Here is a 19,148-nt window from a genome sequence, read left to right as displayed (position 1 = left end):
GCTGGGTCTGGCCCATTTGCAGGCAGCAAATACATGGGGAGGGGTAGATAGAGGTGAGCCCCCACGCCAGCAGCAGGCTCGTCCCGTGCAATTAAAAGTATCGGCAAAATGTGGATTCGGAGGGTTTCTGCGTGCAAACAGAGTGCGAGGGTGGGACAAAATGCTGTCACGGGCAAAGGGGAGTTGGGTGGCTCGCAGTGCCCGTTGTAAGCTGTCACTCGTGGAAACCACTGTGAGCATCACTCGTGGCACGTGGGAATGCCGGAGCCACATGCTGGGGATGCTGGAGCCTTGTGCTCACGTTAGGGCTCATCATCCCAAGCACCCTCGCAGGGCCACCCCACGTGCTGCCCGGGCAGAAGCGGTGGCTTTGTTCATGGCCGTTTCTTCTGATTAGGCAGCGAAGGGTGGTTTCCACCAGTACAAGCACACTGCAAATCCAGTCCTTATTTCCCATCTGGTCTGTGGGCTTTTTCTCAAGTTCCCCGTTGGTTAAGGTGCATGAGATGACGGGCAGGGCTGGTGGGTGCTGTGTGAGCTTCGTGTGCGATGCACATTGAGAGGGACGCAGCAGGGCCGAACCAGAGGAAGAACCGATGAAACAAACCCCATCCCTTCTGTCTTGCAACATTCACCTCGCTCTGCTGGGGAAGGTTGGCGGGGGCTGCGAAGGAGAGAAGAAATACCACCACCGGGAGCAGAGCAGGAGAAATGGACTCCGGTGGCAGTAGGGAGGGTTTAGGGTTTGATGAGGGGAAAGCCCCTGGAGGGCCAGGCTGAATCCGTGCCCGGGAGCACTCTGCATCCCACTGCAACGGTCCCATGGGCAACAAAACCCAGAAGCATCCTGCATCCCAAACCTTACATCCCAAGGGCATCGACCACAACTCCCAGTGTATCAGCCTGTGGGATAGTTGTTGGTACTGGTAAAACCCTGTGCCCTGTCATGGGTCCGGCGGTGCCTGGCTCAGCCTGCAGTCACGGGTGAGGCGGGTAAGAGCTTGGCCCAAGCACTGGCTGCAATTCTGGGACCCGTGTTTCAGTGCTCCCTGGTCCCTGCACCGCTCCTGCCCCTCTCCTGCTGGCATGATTTCGAAATTCAGAGTGTAGCCCCTTATGTCCTGGATGGCAGTTTTCCCAGCCAAGCCCACAGGATTTGCCAGGGGTGTCATGAAAACCAGACTTTGTCCCCACACGCTTTGCAATGGATGTAGACTAAGGCAGAGGCTCCGTTTTAACTTTTTTCCTGGGATTATTTGAAAACCTGCAGAATTACTGCGAGATGCGGGCGACGCAATAAATTTCGCGAGCCGCGTGGTTAAACAGAAGCCGCTGCAAAGACAGCAGGGAGAGAGGCACTGCTGAACCAGTAACGTTCAAACCCTGCTGAATAAAATTTATAATAATCCTGGCAGTTTTATATCCGTCCATGAATTGCAGTTAAAATCCCAGCACGTACCATGCACGTCGCTTCGTACGGCAATAAGACTACAGTGAAGAGTTTTAGCAGGATGGAGCTGGATGAGCAGAGGAGAATGTCGTTAAACCCTGGTTCTTTGAAAACCGAGCCCTTCTGTGTCTTTTTAAGGCAAGTTCAGAAAAGGAAAGTGCAAATAAAGCACCCGAAAGCTGCTATTTTTTGCAGGGGTGGGATGGCAGGGCTGGCGCTGGGCTGCCTGCCCTGGGCAGAGGGACCGTCATCCCACCCCTGCCTGCGGCCACGGGGCAGGCGGAGGGAGCGGGGCAGCGGGAGCTGCGCCTCTGCGTGCTGAAGTGCAAGAAGTTAAGCAAACAAAAGTCGTTTTGCAAACACACACACGGCCCAGAGGTGCCCCTGGGGTGCCAGGACGGGACGGCCGCTCGGCTCGGAGCCAGCCGGCCCTCCAGCGTGGCTGGTGGGAGCCGCCCAGCGAAGCCCCACAGGGTCGTGGGAGCTGGGGTTTTATCCTTTGCGTGATGAGGGCCTGTCGATGCGGAGATTACAGCAAAAATCAGGTTAAAACCCATTTATCTGACCTGAGCACAGCTCGTGCTCGACGTCCCAGGGACGTGCAGAGGCGTGAGCGGGGCCACCGCAACGCCGGTGGCTGCAAACCTGCCCCGGCTGGAGAGCCCAGCAAAGCCCAGCCACGCAGCTGCGTGCGGTGGTTAACAAAGAGCAGGCGGTAATTAAACCAGCACACCTGGAAATAGCTCTTTCTGTAGCTCCCAGGCTTAACCAAATGAGTGAAATTTGCACTGGCATAATTAAAGCGATGTGGTTCGTGATCTTGTCTGCACGGGGGAGTTACTCTGCAGCTTGACTCTTTGCTCTCCAGTGAAAGCCCACGTGGAAAAACCCCGGCTGGCTCCAGTTCTGGCCCCTGCACAGCTCCAGCACTGCCTAACCCCACCTCTTGCCATCATGGTGCCCATTAACACCAGCCCATTAACACCAGTTCATTAACACCAGCCTTCAAACCAGTCTGGCAGCCCGATGCCTCCAGCATCATCCCGCAGCCGCCCCCGCTCACTCCCGGCACACGCAAAGCGCGGGGCTCACAGCCGCCGTCACTGCTCCCGTCCAGAGACTTGTAAACCTGAAGGAGAAATCAGTATTTTTGCATTTATATTCACGACTCTCGAATATTCTTCTTTTCTCCGCTTGTCCTTTTAGGTGTTAAAATAACCCCAGGCTCACTAGCAACCAGCTCGCTTGGTCTTGGTCTTGCTAATGGTGAAATCCTGCAGGCGAGTGAGCTGCCCGCGAGGCTTACCAGCAGAAAATAAGATTTGGAGCCTCTGTGGAGCGGCATCCCCACGGCTGATGTGTCACGACAGCACGTGGGTGCTGGCAATGCCACCGCCACTGCTCAGCAGCCACCGGCTTTGCAGCCGAGAAACCCCTGGGTGAATTCCCAGGAGAGTCATGCTTGATGGAAAAATGTTGCCCCTGCCTTTTTGCTTTCCTTCCTAAATCTGGATTAAACTGCTTTCAGGCTGAAGAGGTGACGTCAAATGTGATGGAGAGGAAGGAGGGGACGTGGTGGAGGAAGATCCGGGGAGGTGGGGGACGAGCAGCAGCTCTGTGCTGGTACTCAGCCCTGGCTGCGACAAGCCAGTCACGGGGAAACTCATTTCAAAGTGCCTGAAACACCCATTTTGGAGATCTCCGATCCCTGGCTGTTCTTGGTGAGAAACGGGGAGAATTACAGAGAAAAAAGGGCTCCTGCGAGGGTGGAAGAGCCCAAAACCATGGAGATGACCAAGGAGGGATGTGCTAATGGTTTTCTACCATCCAGCTTCTCTTCCAAACACTGAACTCAGCAGCAAACGGGATTTAAATTGGAGATTAAAGAGGCCACTGAACTCGATGATACACTCAGGGTACGGAGAGCGGAGCATCCCCAGCGCAGAGGTTTTTGCTGTAATTAGACCAACATCTGTCTGGCAACGGCCGGGGCTTGCGCAGTCGCTGCGCTGCTCCAGGTTGGGTTGAACATTTCCCGCAGGCTCCTCCTGCTCCGCTTTTCTGCAATTTCAGAGAAATCTGGATTTTTTTTTTTTTTTTTTTTTCCTATCTGAGACATTCTTCCTCTCCGAAAAGATTAAATCTTGACTGTCAGGAACTGGTGTAGCGGGCAAGAAGGTTTCCCAGACTAGTCAAAATGTCATCCTGGTAAAAATGCTAGTAATAAAAAAGAAAAAGAAAGGGCCCACTATGGACTGAGGCCTGTAAAAATATCCAAAAGATGGATCTGGAAGTTCAGAAACAATTGAAGCTCAGCAGCAAAAGGGCACTCTGGGGACTGCCAGGCCCAGCACAGACATTCACGGGGGGGGGAAATCAGTAAGTTAAAAAAACATTGCCTGTGTGCTTGGGCTTGAATTAAAAGGGAACAAAACCAGACTTCTTCACCCATTTCGAATAGTTTTGGGGTTTATTGTTATTTTGGAAACTAAGGCAAGGAAGGAAATGCCCAAGCGAGGGGTGGTGCGGTGGGGAGATGCTCCAGCTCCTGCTGCATCCCTGTGGAGCTGCACTGGGGCTGTCCTGGCTCCCACCCGCTGTGTTTTGGGATTGATTTGGGTGCTAGAGGGTTTATCCCCAAGGAGAGAATGCTGGGACAGGGAGGGGACCCCCAGGGTGTGTCCTGGTGGCACCCATCCCATGGACACCACCCGCACGTGGGGTAGGAGTCCTTCCTCCTCCCCTCCTGATCCCCACCACCATCGCACTTCATCCGAGAGCACTGTGCCGGGGAAAAGAACCGGAGCCAAGAGGGAGCTGGTAATAAACCCGGGCCAACCCAACCCCACCCCTGGAATAGCAGGTCTTGGAAAAGCCGGTTACGCCAGTGCCGCACCGGGGCCGTGTCATCGCTGTGCGGGGGGAGGATATTTCTGCCCCCCCCCCCCCCCCCCCGCCAAGGAAGCACCGCTCTTACTGTCAGGCTGGTGGCTCCAGGGCTGAAATTGGACTGGAAAATTGGATTCTCACGAGGGCTGGGGGTCACCAGGAAGGGATGGCCGCTATCTGCTCGCCGTGATGGCTTTGTCAGATCGAACGCAACTCTCTTACTTCATCCCCAGGCTGCCTGATGTCCCCAAGGACCCGGCTGTGACTGGCACAGGTTGAGACACCACCACCACCACCCCCCCCCCCCACTGCATTTTCACTCCCCAGCAAACCCCGTTGCACTGGAGCAAGCGCCAGGAGCAGAAACGTGCAGGGAGAGAGACGAGCCTGGGGGGGGGAGAGATGCAAAGATCAAACCAGCAGCGATTTCAAAATAAAATCCGGCAGCCCAGGGGAAACACGGCGTGTCCTTGCCGAGGCTATCATTTATGCCAATTAAAAAAAAAAAAAAAGAAAAAAAAGAAAAAAAAAATTGGCATGGCACGAAGGAGAGCTGCGTGGTATTTCCTGAAAAGGGCGTGGGGAGCATCCTTGGAAAGCCTTCCCTGCACAATGTGCTTGCTGTTTCCAGAAAAATAAAGCTTGCTGTGACCCACCTGTCCTCGAAAAGCAGCTATTTAGGGCTGTAACATGGTCAGCCCGGAGTCAGTGGCTGGGTCTGTCCCGACTGCAGAGCAGCTGGCACCTTCGCCAGGCTCTGGGCTTCGGTTTTTTTACCTGTAGCTCTTTAATTGCTGCAAAATGCCTTGGACAAAAATGCAGGAGAGCTGCCCGAGCACCAAGCACTCCCAATTAAAGGTGTTTCCCCCCTAGCCTTTGGCTGGTGGCCACTGAACCCTCCTGCCAGCCCCCAGAGACATGCCTGGCAGTGCCAGGACAGGACAGGAGGGGGGTTTCTGCTTCACCATCTGGGCTTTTGAGGGTATTTTGGCCCCAGTTGGGAATTCGAGGGCTCAGAGCCTGGCAGGCAGCAGCTTTGGGGTTTGCCGGAGAACCGGCTGCTGGAGCGATGGGTGGGTGCATCCCCGCGGGGCTGCGGAGGGGCTCTGCTGCCTCTCCTTTGGGAAGGGACAGGTTTTGGCAGAGAAGGGGGCTGTCCTGCGGGTTAGTGTCACACGTGTCCCCACACCCCCCAGCAAGCTGGGGCCAGGACTCGCTCCCCATCCCAGCAGCAGGGTGTGCTTCAGGTTCACCAAGGGCGTTCCTGGAGGTTTCGGCAGCGTAACAAGAGTTGCCAAAGCCTAATCTCGGAGAGAGCTTACCTTTGGCATGGTATTTCAAAGGGGGAGCGTGGAAAACAAACACAAACCCACAGCCTGGGTGGGTTTTCTTTTGCCTGAACTCTGCTCAGAAGCTGCAGCCAGGCGGTGTTTGGGCGATCAAACCAGATCCAGCGTTTTCTGGCCGGACGCGATGTTGAAGAGAAGCAGCTCCACCTAGGCAGGCGCTGGTGCTAAAGCACAGCTGACCTCGACACCAGTTCAACCATCAACCGTTGACCATCGACCATCGTCTGTGCCCGGGATCGCGCCGGCAGCGTCTGCTTCAACCGGCAGCCGGGCTTCGAGCCAACACCAAGGTCCCAAGCGTTGGGGTCAGTTTGGGCTGAGAATTCAAAATTTCCCTTTTGCACATTTTAAAAAAAGTTCTATGGTGGTTATTTGCGTTCCCAAAAAGGCTGAGAAAATGGGGGCAAACCCACCTATTTCCAGCAAATCACTACTCATACCCTGCAAAGGCACCCCGAGACCCACGGTGGGGGGGAATCCTGCAAGGAACAAAACTCCACAGTAATAAAAACTCATCCCAGGTGGAAAAAGACCCTTTAAAAAAAGCAGTCCAAGCCAAAGCAGAGTTTTACGGAGCCCCAGACGTGTCTGGATTAGTCCCATAAAAATCAGCATCAGCCGCTGCTGGGGAATATCGTTTTCCCCACAGGAGACAGCGGGAGAGACGCTAACCTGGTCTCATTTTGAAAGCTGCTTATTAGTCCTTATCAAACATAATTATACTTCAAACCCAAATGAGATATCCCACTGAATTTTGAATACACATTAATGTTTTTAAATGGGGGAAAAAAAAAATCCCAGCCAGGCTTTGAGTGTTCAAATAGACAATGGTAATGGCTCTGGGAAGGGGGGCTGCAGCTTCTTTGCAGCTTTGTCAATTAAATGCTTATTACTGGCCAATTAGGCAGAAATCAACCTGGTTTTAAGTGATATCCAATTAAGCGAGTCCTGCAGATCAGCCTTGGTTGTTAATGAGGGGAAAGAATCACTGGGCAGGGTTTCTGCCCCCCCTGCCCGTGAAAAATCCCCTTTTCCTTCAGCACTGCCGATCTCCTGGGGGAAACCCATCCCAAGGACCCACCCAGGCACGGCAAAACCTTTCAGAGCTGGGAAGGAAATGGGAAGGAAATGAGGGAAAAGGGGAAAATTAGCCATACACAGAGGGTGGTTTTTCCCCCGCCCCAGCTCAGCAGGTTGCTGCTGCCCGGCACACGCTGGGCCATGCCCATTCACAGGCTTTTCCAAATATTATCCCAATATTTTCTTTCAGTTCCCAGATAAATGGGCCTCTTCAGCAGGCTTTAAGCCCGCTCTGTTCCAACATTTTCTTTAAGGCAGCAGAGGAAACGTTTGGGTTATGCTGAGCTGCTGAATCCCGCTTTCAGGGCTGAGCTGCAAGGGGTTTTCCAAGACAAAATAGGGGCAGTGTTGGGTTTTCTCCCTGTTTCATCAGGAAATATGAAGGAGGCCACGTTGCCCCTTAATCTTTCTTTCTTTGTGCCTCCTCTTCCACGCCGTGGTCCATCTTTCCCATGCTTTCCTGTGATCTTCACAGATTTCTGAGCATGCTTCCAGCTTTCCAGCTCCATTTGGAGAGGGCACTTTGCAGTCTCTACTTGAGATGCGCTTCCTCCGCAGCGGTAATTGGTGTCTGAAGTTAAACAACACAAACAAAACCCTCAAAAAACCCCTTGCAACATTAATCCAAAAGGTCTTTCCTTGCAGTTGTTTTTGTTCTGGTGGCTCCACCAAGCTCTGAATTTTCTGCTGTGGCTGGGAGAGAGGGAGGAGATTTTCAAGCCTGGTGGGACATGACTTGTGGCCACCAACCTGCTCCCAGCCCGGTTTGTCGTTGCAAGAAGCAAATCGCTCTGCAGTGACCAGCACCAGGTTGAGAGGCATGGCTGGCCATGACGCCCTGCAGCACCCCATGGGCAAGTGGGAGCATCCCCCCCCTGCAGGGCATCCCCCCACTGAGCATTCCCTGAGCCACAGGGAAACCCCAAGGGACCCTGACTCCCTCCCATGTGGCTGGGGCAGAGGGAGCTGAAGAAAGTGCCCATGCAACAGCCTGGGGGTGGTGGAGCCAAAGAAAAGATAGGAAAGGGCTAGAAGGAGCCAAATTTGGGAAAATTTCAATGCAAAGAGCCATGTCCCTCCAAGGACAGGGTGCAGCGACCTGCAGAGTCTCCATCCAACTGAAATTATTCTGGCTGGAGGGTGTTGCAAGCCCAGGGAGCCTGGCGTGGGCGAGCAGGGGATGATTGCTCACCGCCTTGTCCCAGGCGAGGAGTAGGTGCCTCCAGGTGACCTGGGTGGCTCAGCCAGCCCGAGGGAGGGGGGCTTTGCCACAGGGATGTGGCGGGTGTGAAGCTGTATGTGGCTCTGGGGAGCAACAGGGTGAAGGAGTGGAAGGAAAATTAAAAGACATTGCGGCTCTGGGAGTCCCCGGTGGGCTGGAGGGGGACAAGGGGAGACTTGGTATGGGGGGAGCATCGCTGAAGGCTTTCCCTGGCCTCATACTCTGCCCTAGCCATCTACTACTGGTGCTTACTGGGTCTGGTGGGGCTGAGGGAGGTGATGCCTTCAGGCACTGAGACACGTGGGGTCCATGGGGACATGTCCCTGGGAAATGCCACTGCAAAGGACCCCAAACCTGCGACGTGCAGAAGCATCCCCAGAGGGATGCCCGAGGGGTTCCAGCCCCGGTGCTGGGACAAGCTCGGTGACTGGGATGTGGCACTGTCCCTCGTCCCGGTGCTGTGGTGAGGGGCATCCCCTTTTCCAGAGCTGCGGGATGGGGCATGAAGAGGCAAACAACCCCGGGGGACGTGGGGTCCCGTGGTGGCCCCTGCCCGTCCCCATCCTCCGGAGCGGTGGCGGAGGGTGGGCTGCATCGGCGCGTTTCATCCCACCGTTCCTTTACCCCGGAGCATCCCTGGGGACCAGGGCAGGAAAATCCCCCGCAGGGTCGAGCCACGGGTGTCCAGGGGGGGCGTCGAGAAGGTGCCAGGGCACCCTGAGCCCGGGGAGCCCCGCCTGCACCCCGCCACCCGCCGGTGCGCCGGGCCGGCGCTAGGTGGGGATGGCAGCACGCAGCCGGCTGCGGCGGGGAGGAAGGCGGGGAGGAAGGCGGGGAGGAAGGCTAGGGCGTGGGCTGCGGGCAGGGCTGCTGCTGGGGGCTCTGCCCGGGGAGCTGCGGGGTCTCAGGGCTGCAGAGGACTGATGGGCTGGGCTGGAAGGGGCCGAAGGGAAAGGCTGCCGGGGAGGTGTGAGGGGAAGGGGGCTGGAGGCGGTGTGGCAGGGATGCTGGAGGTGCCATAGCAGGGATGCTGGAGGTGCCATGGCAGGGATGCAGGCAGTGGTGTGGCAAGGGTATTGGAGGCACAGTGGCAGGGATGCTGGAGGCGGTGTGGCAGGGATGCTGGAGGCGGCATGGCAGGGATGCTGGAGATGCCATGGCAGGGATGCTGGAGGTACCATGGCAGGGATGCAGGCTGTGGTGTGGCAAGGGTATTGGAGGCACAGTGGCAGGGATGCTGGAGGTGGTGTGGCAGGGATGCTGGAGGCGGCATGGCAGGGATGCTGGAGGTGCCATGGCAGGGATACTGGAGGTGCCATGGCAGGGATGCTGGAGGCGGCATGGCAGGGATGCTGGAGGTGCCATGGCAGGGATACTGGAGGTGCCATGGCAGGGATGCTGGAGGCGGCATGGCAGGGATGCTGGAGGTGCCATGGCAGGGATACTGGAGGTGCCATGGCAGGGATGCTGGGGGCAGCGTGGCAGGGATGCTGGAGGTGCCATGGCAGCGATGCAGGCAGTGGAGTGGCAAGGGTGTTGGAGGCACAGTGGCAGGGATGCTGGAGGCGGTGTGGCAGGGATGCTGGAGGCGGCATGGCAGGGATGCAGGCAGCACCTTGGCAGGGATGCAGGCAGCAGCATGGCAGGGATGCTGGAGACAGCATGGTAGGGATGCTGGAGGCAGTAAGTGACCCAATAGCATGTCAGGCTGCTGAGACAAGTGTTATTTCAAAAGCTGCAGAGGTCAGAAAGTCTGAGCTCCTCTCCTTGCCCCTCTCAGGCTCATAAATGCCCCAAGCTGGGGTGGAATTGCCCTCTGCACCTGCTCCAGCCAGTATGGTCAAGAAGGGCACAAGCACAGCCCAAGGGGGACAAGCTGAGCTCCCCAACCTGCCCTTGCAGGTAAATGCACCCCCAGGACATCCCTGCCAAGGACTGGTGTGGGGTGAGCACCAGGCGCTCAGTTGGGCTCAGCCAAGTGTTGATGGATGCTGCAGCACCCACGTCCCACAGGCAGCCAGGGGGTCTAAAAAGTATTTGAAATTTTGGTGGTTTGTCCTGCTGAATGGTACTGTTTGCCCTCCCCAAAGAGTCTTGCCGGAGGGGGATGCTGCCCAGGTTTTGGGTCAGTCAGTGCCATGCATAGATCAGCCCCAAACAGCACTGGGAGGGATTCACACACCCAAAGGGATCCCAGGGAGAAACACCATGAAACAAGGAAAATAATTCTTTTTCTGGACAGTGAAAGCCTCATCCAGGCTACAGAAATGTATTGGCAAATGTCATTTGACTTATCAAGCCCATGTCCCGAAGCCTGTACCTCAGAGGGATGCAAATGCCCATAAACCACCTGGAAAGGGCAGGGGGTGGGGGGGAATAGCCCAATTCTACATAGAGTAGAAATTATTTTGCAAAGTTCACAGCCTGGACGAGGCTTTCATGCAAGCACATCGCAGTCTTTTCCCTGAAAAACAGCTGGAGCCAACTGATGGCTCCTATGGGCCTGAACCTGCCCGAGGGCTCTGCTCTTCGGCTCTGGTGGGTATTTCGGGACTGATTTGGGCAAAGGTGGGCCCTTTGGAGTTGCCTCACCGATATCTCCTGGGGCTGAGGTGCTTCCCTGGAGGGAAGTGGAGAGGATTTAGTTTCAATTTGATGGCATCAGGACCCTCCAAAGAGATCTTGCCCACCGTGCTGCCCTCCTCATCATCACAACCAAGGGGCGAAGGCAGAGAATGGGCTTGTCCCACCCCGCTGGCCTTCATTCAGAAGAGACTGCAGCACCATGGCCCAGCTCGGCCGCAGAGCTAACGAGTTTCCACGTCTATTACCGGCATTAATTACATTTTGCAGTTTCGGAAAGGAAACATTTCCCACGGGTGCTTCTCGGCCAGACTTTCTCCTGTGCCTACAGCTTGTTTCCTCCATGGGTCTGCGCTGGACTGTCACTAAGGCGGGACACCGGCATGGCTGCAAGCCAGGCAGGTGGCCACCAAGGTCCTGGCCTTGCTGGAAAGGCTGGGAGGCGGCAGCAGCACCGGGAGAGGGATGCAAAGCGCTTGGGGTCTTGGTGCCGCCCTGTCATGGGGTTGAGGAGGGACGAACACGTGGCAGGAGGAAATCCCCGTGGCAGGAGAGTGTTTCACACTCCCCGCCTCGCCTTGGCTGCTCAGCCACGGGCAATACCTCCGAAACCTGTCTCAGACCCAACGGGCCAACACGAGAAGCCCTTCACACAGGGTTTACTCGCTGTAAATCTCTCTGGAATCCACTTGATCCACTCCTACCTCCTGAGTCACGATCAAACCCAGAATCTCACCCCCTCCCGGCTCACACCAAGGCTCAGCTCGTGTCCACCACCTCTGCATAAGGCATCTTCAGGGAGAGCATCACCCTGAAGCCTGGATCTGGGAGCCAGAGGATTTTCCCAGTCTCCTCTTGCAGGGATCTGAGCAGTGGCAGCAGGGACCGAGGATGCTCTTGGCATCAGCATCCTCAGGGAAACCTGGAGGTGGCTCTGACGGGGAGATTGCACCCATGTCCCACCTTTCCCTTGATAATAAACCTGCAGGTTGCCTCTCCGTGCAGGCACTGGGGATGCTGGTCTCCCCCGCCACAGCCTTTCCCCAGCAGCAGGATGCAGGTTTCCTGCTCACTGTAGTTTTCAAAGTGATTTACTAATTTCAGGCAAATTTGGAAAATATTTGGAGGTGTAAAAAGCAGCTGGCTTGGAAATGTCAAAACATTTCTGCTGGGTTCCCAAAAGGAAGAGCCTCAGAAATACCCACCCTCTGGAAGCTTTTTCAGGAACGCTGGAGTTTGACTTTTTACTTGGAAATGTCTTTTTTTTTAAGTTTTAGAAAGGGGCTGCAAACACAAATGCTGTATCTTGTCAAAGTGACTGTTCTAGGGTGAATTAAAATGTTTGGGGGATTATTTTTTTTTTAAATCAAGTTGTTTTAGTTTAATCTGAATTGATTTTTTTCCCCCTTTCCTTGCCCTTGTATTTTCCATATCTGCCAGAAAATGAAAAATCCCTTTTTTCACCCTGCAGTGCGTGGCCTTCCCAGGCCATTCCATGCACCTGGCTACAAAACAAAACCAAACTTGAGCCAAACGAGCTTCCCACGATGCTCCCTGCAAATCCAGCCACAAATAACCAACAGCATCAGCATCAATTTCCAGCTAAATCCGTGCATGGGCATCATCACCATCAACTAGGCAGGATGCAGCGGCTGGATCATCCTCGAGCATCACCCTGGATCTGCTCCTGCCTTTGAGATGCATCTGTCCTGATTTATTACTGCAAATTCCTCGAACCTGGGGCGTCACTGCTCGAGCCCGCTCCCACCTCAGAGCCAACACACCGACTTAGTGGTCCAGCTAAAACTAATCATCCGAAAGCCAGAGCTGGGATGCTGCAGCTTGGATCGCATATAACCGTAGAAGGAGAAAAATAAAAATAATAATACAATGACCACAAACTATTTGCATTTCAAAATGGAAACTTTTACTTCCTTTGGTGTTTTTGCGAGAGCGCTGAAGGCAGCGCAGGCGGTGCCGGTGGTCAAGGGCTGTTGAGGCTTCGAGTGGCTTGTGTGAAAATGCTTTTGGCCACAGAGACTTCTCCTGGGTTTTTTTTTTTGGTGACACACAGTAGCTTAAATAACTGCATTTGGATGGCACCAGTGGAAGGGCCTCTGTATTTCAGTATTGTGTTGCCAGCAAGCAGGGTTTTTGCATCATTCGGCCTCAGCTGACTCCGCATGGAGCGGCACAAGGAGGGGTCCCCTTGCTTGACCGCGTGCCTTTCAAGCAACCCCAAAATCTATCCTATGCGAGAACAATCTCAAACGTAAATTGAGGCAAATAGAGCATTTCCATCCATTTGACAGTTCTAGAGCCTGCACACAGGGGTGAGCTGCAAGGGCACACCGGGAAACTGCGGTTAGGCACGTGCCAGGAGCGCTGCATCCCTCCACGGCGGGGAGGTTCTGGAGACGAGCGGGTTTCTTGGCTGATATTGGCCATATCGAGTCCCCTGGGGAAGGAGCAAGAGAAGCCAGAGGGCTGCGGGGATGGAGAGTTGCCCAGTTTGTGCGTCAATCCCCCAATGGTGCCGGGTGAGCCTTAGACGGAGCTGGGGCTGGATGCAGGAATCCAGCTCCAGCCACAAAACCTCACCTTAGCTGCTGAAAGCGTCTCTCCAGCCCCAGGGCAGCAGCTCTACTCCCTCCTCACCCTGCTGCTGAGGGCTCAGAGGCCCCAGCTCCCTCCTGTGTGGGGGTGTCCCCAGGGAGGGGACACAGACTCCTCAGGTCAGCGAGCTCTGTCCATCCCAGCACCCTGGGGTCAAACTCCCCAAAGCTTTCCCCTCCCCACCGCGCCTCCTGAGAAGCCGTGGCAGCATCTGCAGAGGATCAGAGCCCTCCTAATTTCCAGTCTCCCTTTATTCCTGTCTGGTTTTAGTCTCATTTGTTCTGGTGCCAATATTGTCTTCCAGCTTAAACAACTCTTCCGCTTTCCTGGTGTTTCACCCAAGAAGTACCAGCAAGCATCTCCTCTCCTGCCTTGGTCTCGAGCACCTCAACCCCACACATCAGGAGAGGGGATTTTCCTTTCCTTAGGTGAGGATCTAAGACAACACAGTACCAGCAGCCGCAACCCCGCTGAGCCAGCCGGGCTGAGCAGCCCCAGCCCCGTGGAGCTCAAAACCTGCTGAAAGCACCAGCACCAGACGCTGCTTGGGTGAAGCCACCCTGCCACCGCAGGGACCTCGATGTGCTCCACCACCCACCCGCCTCCATTCAAGCGGAATGAGATTTTGGAAGCCCGCAGTCAGCTCGCCAGGAAACATTTGGAACCCGACCAAAAAAAGCAACTGCGGGAGGCCAGCCCGTTTCAACCATCGTGTTTCCTTCTGGGTGCGGGGCAGAGGACCAGGACGCCCACGGCAGCTGGTGGGAAGGTTCAGCTGGAGACTCCTGACTGGACACAAGGAGCTGGTAGGACTGAGGTGGGTTGAGGGCAAGGAGCAGGGACCAGGGATGGAGGAGGACCTCGCAGAAGGGATAAGGCAGGGAGGTTGCCCAGGGCTGGCTACTGTCCACCTTGTGGCATGGCAGGAGCACATCTCGCATCTCAGAGACAAAGACCCCAGCACAGGGTGCAGGTTGCACCCAAATGACCAAGCCTGGGAACTAAGGAGCCAGCACTAAGTCTTGGGCCCAAGCAACGCTGGGAAAGGCAGGAGCGAGCGGTGAGGCCAGGAAGGAGCACCGTGCAACCCCAAAATAAGGTGAGCAGTGAGGAGCAACTGCTGAGGCTCTTTTTTAAACCCAGTTTCGGGGAGCTGGTCTCACCAGCTTGCTCAGTGCACAGACCACAGCCATGTTGAAGTTGTTGCTTCATTTTGGCTTCTTTCTTTTTTTTTTTTTTCTCTGAAAAAATCCACCCGAATCCTGCAGCACATCTGCCAACATCCACGTTCACAACAGAAACGGTGGCTCAGACGCAGCCACTGGGGTCCGTGCCCTCAAACCAGGGGACAAAGGAAGGCGGCATTGCTGGAACAGGAGCATAAATCAGAATATTGATTTAAACATAACCATCGATGTAACCCCTTCTGCTGCTCCCCTGTGTTCCCCACGTGCTCGCCAAAATGACAGAGAACATCGTTTTAGACAAACTCCATGGCTGCTTGCTGTGCAAGTCATCAGTCCCCAAAACCCGCGGGTCCCTGCGTGCTCGGGGATGGCTGGCACGTCCCCAGCTGCTCCCCTGCCAGCATGCACAGAGGACACCTGGCAGCCTCAGAGATGGTGCTGGGCACAACCGGGAGCAGGATTTGTCCCTGGGAATGGGGCAGGGTGGAAGGTAGGGATGGCAGAGTTGGGATGGCCAGGGATGGCCCCAGGACCAAGAGCAGCATCACTCTACCTGGGGTCATCAGTGCTGCCAGTGCCAGATTACACCTATCTGAGGGTTTGCTTCTTGCTGTAGCAAACCAAATCAGGTTCTGAGGGTATTATTGCATATATATATGTAATATATATATATGTAATATATATACATCTCCCAGCAGCTCCAGGAGGACCCTGCTGGCTGCACACGCTGCACAGAAGAAAGCTGGTGGCTGGGATGTACCCAGAGATGCTGCTTTACCATAAACTCACCCAGAAAAACCCCTCCAGCACCTCCGGGGCTGCAGCCTTCCCACCTCAAAGCAGCATGCGCAGAGCAGAGGTGTTTTGGGCAGCTGCCCTGCCGAGATGGAGCGTGGAGCCAGCAGGAGATCAGGGCTGGGGTGCAGGAAGCAATACCCCCAAACTCAGCCCAGCTTGAAAGCCCGGTGAGCACTAACACTAACAAACAGTCAGCGTGTTTATATCCCACCTTCCTGCCAGAGTAGCAGAGAGGGGGGTTATTTTTGGCATATTTTGTCACTGCTGGGCCAGGAGCAGCGCAGAGCTGCCGGGAAAGCCCAGAGACGACTGCCCCAGGCACGGGGCGATGCGGAAAGTTGCTCCGAGCCCATTTACACAGGGATTTGGTTTAGCCTGCAGGACAGGGAGCACATCCCTGGCTTCAAAATACCTGGGGATTAAAACCAGCATGGACTGGGATAGCCCGGCCAAGCTACCTCCTATTCCAGCCCCGTGCCACTCCCCTTCGCCCCATGCAACTACGGAGCAGGAGAGCCTCCCTGAGCCCTCGCCCACCGGGTGCTTCACCCCTTCCCACCCATCCTGCCTGTGCACGGACGTGGCCATCATCCAGGCACCGGCAGCGATGCTCCAGCGTCATCAGGCACCTCTTCCAGCCTGCACCCGCTGCCCTTTGGCAGGGCTTACTGCTAACGGCAAGTTGAAACAGAAATGAAGAAGAAAGCACAAAGCGCCTTTGCCCATTCCCCACTTGCCACCGTGCCACAGGGCTTGGTTTTAAGATAATTTAAACCGCCCACCTCCTCCGTTTCGTCCCAGCAAGTGACCTCCTTGCCCAAAGGTTTGGATCTGCTTTGTCCCTGCCGTGAGCCCTGGCTGAGGTCGCTGGCCCTTGGTGGCACATCCAGGTGTCCGGTGCAGCAAGGACTTCTTTTCCTTACAAAACCAACAAGATCAGCAAGGAGATCACACGTGTTTTGGCAAGCGCTTGCAGGTTGATGGCTTTGGCAGATAGCTGGGTCTTTGCTTTCAGGCATATAACTAAAATACAGAGCGTGAGCGGCAGGAAAGCCCAGGTTTGATTTGTGCAGAAGCTTGGACTGGTATCAGCCAAGAGGAAAACAGGTAAAACCAGGACCTCGGCAGGCTAGGAGCTACTGGCCAAACCCCAAACCAGGCGTGCTAACTCTAACTGTCCCACTGCAGCAGGGAGTGTGGCTGGAAACAGCATTCTTTCACATGGCTCATCCGTAAAACACAAGTTTTAAGCTCACAAAGCAGGTGGGGAGGTGAGGAGAGCCCTTCTTCCACACCAGCCTCGCATCTGTGGTCTCCCATCTCCTCCAGCCTTTGCTGCTGCTAATTCCCCATGCATCACCTGAGGATAGGGCCAATTCCACATTTCTTACCTAGCACAGGTAGTTTAGAGGACCACACTCCACCTGAGAAGTGGTTTATCCCCACAAACTTGCTGCAGCCATGAAGAGAAGGTGCCATGGGCTCTACTTGGCATCAAGAGCCTGAATTCAGCCCTACCCTCGGGCATCCATTCAGACCCAGCACTTTCTCTGGGCCTCTTTATTTTAGCCCCAAGCGGACAGATTAAATTAAGAACATCCACATCAATTTGCCGTCCACGTGAAGGGGATGAGGGTTTCTCCTCCAGCTGAGGGCAGGACCCCCACGGCGGCCCCGAGCCCAGCACTGGCTCCCAACCTCCCCAGCATGTCCACCTCCTCCTCCCTGCTGCCGAGCAAATAACAGCAATCGTGACAACGAGCCTCTGCCCTTCCAGCCCTGCTCAAAGCATTTAATGAAGCCAGGCGCTAATGAACTTGGCTTCACGGCACCCCGGAGCGGGTTATTGCCATTTGAGGTGGAGGGAAACCAAGGCAGGAGCAAGTGGAGTGGCTGACCCTGGTCACGAGGTACCTCGGGCTGGATGCAGGAGCCGGAGCTCCCTGCCTGGAGCAGAGAAAGGACAGCAGGTAGACACGAGGGCGACCACAGGTCTCTCATGTGGTGCCTGTGGCTGGAGAGACAGGTTTGCCCATGTCTGGGAGGGCAAGGGGGACTCTCCACCCATCCTGGTCCCAACTCAGCTCCAAGCGGCTTCGAGGCAGCTGTGTCTCTGCAGCTGGAGTTTCCGACGCCCAGCACCGCTATCCTCCTCTGCATCCTGCTCCTCAAGTTTTGCAAGACCCCCAGCACGGCCGTCGAGACGCAGAGCAGGAGGGCTCACGAGTCCCCTTGCAAAAAAGCTTCCTTGGTTTTGTGACTCACCAGCCCAACCTCCTCGGTGTCACTCGTGACTCCGCTTCACGTTGCTGGAGCAGCATTGCAACACCTCTTATCAAGGAAGAAGACAACGGTCTGGCAGCGCGTCCCGCTCCGTAAGGGGCAGCCCGACCCCGGCTGCAGACGTGTACCCAACGCCTTTCCCAGCAGCATTTTTGGACCAGCCTCCATGTCCTTGTGCAACGAGCATCCTCTGGCAGACGACAGGTCCCCCTGCAGCGGCTGCTCCTGCGTTCCTGCCGGCGGGGTCACGGTGGCTCCCTCCAGGTCTGCCTGCGAGGGTGAGGACAGCCGATAAATCCCAAGGCTGCAGCCTCCACGTCGTATGCTCTTACAGCACACATGTCCTTACATGCACGTTGACGGCATGCTAAAAATATCCTTAATTTTTTCACCGATTAAAATTTTCCAGGAGAGTCGGAACCACAGTCCACACCCTATCTGTAAAGCCAGAGGTTTCCCCTCACTTCCCCCAGCCCTGCCGAGAAAACAGAGAATACTGAACAACATTTCTGGTACTTTGGGGTTTGCTTTTGTTTTTTGGCCATTTTAAAAGCCTGGCTAGAATATCACGTTGTTTCAAAAGTTCACGTTGTGATGGCTGGCACTGTCCCGGAGCCAAGTTCAGCACTGCTGCACCCTGCCTTGCTCTCATGCACCCACTGGAGAGGGCTGTGGGTGAGCTGGGATGCTCCCACTCCCCACCCAAAGCCTCATTTTGATGGGTCAGAAAATTAAACAAAGAAAATGCTTTTTTTGAACCAGCTCCCACCTGGTGTTAGGCAGCAGAGCGGTAACCCTGGCTTGGTGACAGCTCTGAATGACGATGGCCAGCCACGATTTTCTGCTCAAATCTTTCAGAGGTGTCTGTTGTGCCAGGTAAAGGAGAAGGATGCTCACATACCCCCTGGCCACTGGCCAGGCCCCTCTGTGCCATCACCAGCGCTCATAGCAGCAATTTCTTTGCCCGATTTGGCTCTCAGCCGCGCAGGAGGAGCAAGGGAGGCCACAGAAGGTGTTTACACAACAAGGGAATCGTCTCGGTGAGACCGGAGCCTTTGCCAAACCCGGAGCGAAGCTGATATGAAGGAGATGCCATCAGTGTGTTTTTGCTAATTATCGCTAATGATTATTTGTGCGTAGCTGCTCTTAGGAGCTCCGGTCCTGGCTCAGTCCCTTCAGCTCTTGCAGCCCTGTGCAAGTGGAACAAACACGGGGGTCCTGCCCCAAAACCCTGCAGGCGAGAAGAGAGGGAGGGTGAGGGCGGTGCCTGGGCAATGCCCCCATCACGGCGGTGGCATGATGCATCCTCCCCCGTGCTGTCCTCTCCCCGCTCACACCAGTGACAGCCAGTTAGACCCCATCTGTCCCCCCTTCGCTTTTCCAAGCGCGGTCAGCACCTCGGCCTCTTGTCAAAACCCAGATTCATCACAGCACATCTATTAGCGGCTTCCCCCCTGCCCCGTGCGGGATGTCTTTCTGCTGACACGGCAATCATTTCCCTGTCAGCGCGCCTTGACAGCACCGGGATTTCTCATTTCGAAGCCTGGTGTGTCCCAGGGTGATTCCCAGCTCCTCCATTAACCCCTGGCCCTGCAGGATGGGGGCAGCCAGCCCTGATGGATGCGCCCGTATCTCTTCACCTCTGGTTAGCAGCAGCTGCCTCCTGTTTTTCCTCCCAGCACTTGCCATAC

The sequence above is a fragment of the Leptosomus discolor genome, chromosome 11 (genome assembly GCF_034619465.1).
Source record: "Leptosomus discolor isolate bLepDis1 chromosome 11, bLepDis1.hap2, whole genome shotgun sequence".
Classification (NCBI taxonomy): domain Eukaryota; kingdom Metazoa; phylum Chordata; class Aves; order Leptosomiformes; family Leptosomidae; genus Leptosomus; species Leptosomus discolor.
Note: the sequence above shows the minus strand (reverse complement) of the source record.